The sequence below is a fragment of the Notothenia rossii genome (genome assembly GCF_949606895.1).
Source record: "Notothenia rossii genome assembly, chromosome: 2".
Taxonomy (NCBI): Eukaryota; Metazoa; Chordata; class Actinopteri; order Perciformes; family Nototheniidae; genus Notothenia; species Notothenia rossii.
In genome coordinates this window covers 7,957,751-7,961,729 of record NC_136904.1, presented here as the reverse complement: position 1 = coordinate 7,961,729, position 3,979 = coordinate 7,957,751, and positions in this window count along the sequence as shown.

Below are 3,979 nucleotides of genomic sequence, written 5' to 3'. Positions count from 1 at the left end.
CAAGAAAGCAGTAAAACAATACAGGGTTGATATGAGACAGTGAGGGGCTGGGCACCTTTCCATTGTCCAGGTCGATAAGATAAGATAAGATGGAACTTTATTGATCCCAATTGGAGAAATTGTTTGTGTTGCAGCAGCATAAAAAGACGTGGCATTGTACAATACAAATTAAAAGACAAGAAATAAACAAGAAAGTAGAAAATATACATGTTGAATTTATAAATGAACAATAACAAGATATAAAGCAAGGTATAATATTTACATAAGTATGTTTTGTTTTAGGCAGGGGGGGCTTACTTTGGGATAGATTAAATGATGCCGTAACATATGTATCATGTACTGTGTGCCAGTAGAAAGCAGAAGAAACACAGATCAAGTGAGGACATGTAAGGATATTGCGTGTATTTGTGAACGGGGATTACATGCAGCTACTGTACACTGAATGTATTCCATGCTGAGCTCCTCCTTTGCTTGATAAATATTTTGAGATTAAAAGCAGCGGCCCTACAGATGTTCGGGCAGACATGCACGACAAGCGTATGTTTTCCGTGTTAAGAGGATACGTTTAATTCAACTAGAGAATAATTATTGAAAATACTAGGCTGCAATCCTAATCTGGGGTCCAATCAAAGCATGAGCCTTAGTCAGATTACATTTATATCCTCCCCACATTTCCATCTGCTGCAAGACATCTCCAAAGAAATACACATTTTCTTTGGAGGGGAAAACAACGGAATTAGACGCTGGCCTGCAGCGGTCTTAACGTCAGTGTTTACCAAATCAGTCTGGATTAAAAACAAGGCTCTTGTCCTGGCAAAGGAGGAAGTCTGCACAAAAGGACAGAGCAGCACGGCATTCCTAAAGTTCCTTGACCCAGAGTGTTACACACACACACACACACACACACACACACACACACACACACACACACACACACACACACACACACACACACACACACACACACACACACACACACACACACACACACATAAACACGCTCCAACATTACCAAGCCTATGACTTTATGTGCAATCAGCTTTTATATTGCTTGGGTGCATTTTTAAATCCGGAGCAGCAAATTTGGGCTCCGAATCGACAAAAGGATTAATCAACGGGATGTTAAAATTAGTGACATCATCATACGGCTTCATGTTCATATGGAAAGTTTCGTCAAAGACAGTAGACACAGATAATATCACCTGTTCACCTTCTCCATCCTGTTGGTGTTTTTTTATACATGTGAAGCCTTAGTGAGACAAGTTGAGGCCTGGTCACCGAATAATTATCCTTCTTTTTTAAAATATAATTATCAAATGTTCCCCTCAAAATGTTTTTGCTCAACTGTGAACTTTGACACACGATGGTCGAGGGGTCTCTGGAAGATATTGTAGTTTATTGGCTAACACTTTCAGTTAACCCGGGCTGTTGGAGTACCACTGCTTTACATAATAAGCATTTATTTGCAGACAGTTAAGAGGCTGCAGTTGATGGTAAAATATATCTTCCTTATATATAACTTGCTGCCTTGTTAGCAACCCAGCTAACTAGCTTGGAAATCTTTATCCTCCCCTTTACTAACATTTGAATAGTCTCCTTTTGCCCAGATAGCATTTGAGCGGCTAGCGTGGCTACATTTCACATTGTCATTATTTGTTATGTTTTATGTGACTGGTCATTTAGGGAGCAGCTACAAAAAATAAATAAAAATGGACTTGATAGCGCCATTTCAAATCACTCATCCTATGTGACAAATAAAATATGAAATCAATAATGAAAGATTTTCCGAGAGACAAAATGTGTTTTCAACAACAACAACAAAACAAATGAACAGATGGTTCGATGTTAATTTCTGAGGTATGAGGTTAAGTGATTGTAGATCTCCACACAGATGCAGACAGATGTGATTACCGTGGTCTTCAGCCTTCTCTTATTACACAGTGGTCAAAACAATACAAATCTGAAAGGCTGTTGTTGTGATGTATACTTACCCAGCAGGCAGTGTTTTCAGCACAATGTGTTTGGCTGTCAGTTCTCTTCTGGAGAGTGACAGCTCATGGCAGCAGGCTGCTATTACCTCCTTCTCTCTGACACCAGAAATGACACCCTGTGGCATTTTGGGGATTCGATGACACAGTTACACATGTTCACATATGTCTGAGGGAATTAAGACATATGTGTCACTCTGCTATCTTTCTCTGGTCAATTTCATACTTGGCCTCTTATGAATGACGGCCCTGTCTGACACAGCATGATGCATTTCACACTTTAGATTATTTCGTAACTCGCTTTGCGTTTCCCACTTTTACGTCCCGATATATCAACCAGTGGCTCATCCACTGTCTCCGCCTCGAATAACTCGGTTTCAGTGTAGATTGTTTAAGCCCCTCTTTTTTTAATGACGGTGACCAATTGGATATGTTCTGTTGGCAACCGTTGCTCTTCTCGTACACTGGGCCATTGTGAAGAAGAAGCAAAACAAAAAAAACTAGAAGGGCCTCTGGATTTTTAACTTGTGTGTGACAGTCTGTCAATATGTTTCATGTGACTCTCTATACTGGAGCACACTGCATCATGTGTGTGATTAGTAGTGTCTGTATGCATGTAATTTTACATGTATACTTGTAGTGGAAGTAGAGGTGTAAATACGTATTGATGCATTATGTAAAAATTATACAAAATCAGATTTATACTAAACCACAAATCTAACCCAAATCATGAATGTTCTTTGATATCTAAACCTGCTTCAAAGAATCCATAACATTCCCGATTTTAAATGAAATTTCGTATTTTGAGTCCACTGCTGACAGAAATCTTAAGTCAAGCAATATGCAATATTAACAGCGGTATTATTAAATACTAAATATTTGATATGCAGTTATAGTTGCAAGTATCCAAGTGGAGCTGTCAAGGCAACTAAAGACAATGCTAGTGTTAGCACAATGCTACATCAAAAGCACACTTTGTCATTTGCTTATTACAAAAATCTGTAATTTCTTTGGTAAAGTTTGCTTTTGCACACCGGTTTTGTCAATTGACTGGCCTCATTGAAATTGATAATAAGAGCTGCTTTCATGCAATCATACTGTGGAAATGAAATTTAAAAATATTCCAACCTATAGGATCCCACTTAGAAGTAGCCCCAAAAGAAGCCAGTGCATCAAAACCTTTTCCAAATTATTATTCGAAAAATCCTCATGAATCCAAAATGTGATTTATTGTGATACCACTTATTTAAAAAAAGGATTAAATGGAAAAAATCTCAATGACGGCAACATGTTACTGTACTATGACTGTGAATCTAGATACCTCGTCTCTGGGAGAGCCCCCCCCCCCCTCTCTGTGTTTACATGTTTGTGTCTTGAGGGTTGCATCTCCAGGAGGGTTTGTCAATCAATACTATTCTTTTTTTTGAGATACTGCGATTGACTTCGGATGTGCAGCCATGTACACGAGCGCAGGGAATTCATGTACAATAAAATCACTCACTAATTAGATCCATGAAATGTTCCAAGAAAATCTAATTGAATTGCACATTTTAAAGACTGCCTCCATTTATCAGTACAACTATTTAGTGAATGTAAGGACTGATATGGGCTTACACAAGTGTGCTGAAACAAAGCGAGAGGTACAGATCATAAATGAGAGGAAGTATCATAATCTCTCATTACATCATTCATGGAGGTTATTGCAAAGACATAAACCACCGCTGCAGGAAATGACTTAACAACCGTAATAACAGTCAGTTAAATACTTTTCAGCCCCCAAACCACCTTTTTCCGATCGATATGTTGAAACTACAAGCAGCCTTGTGGTTTCTCTGTTAAAAAATCTACCTGCAGATTTCAAGCTTAGTCCCTGAGGCAGGCTATGGTTGCTTTTAATCATAAAAAACAAATCTGCAAAAACATCCACATCATTATTCAATAAAACCTTCTTCTCCTTCACAGGTCGACTGATATTCAAGTGACTGAATTTC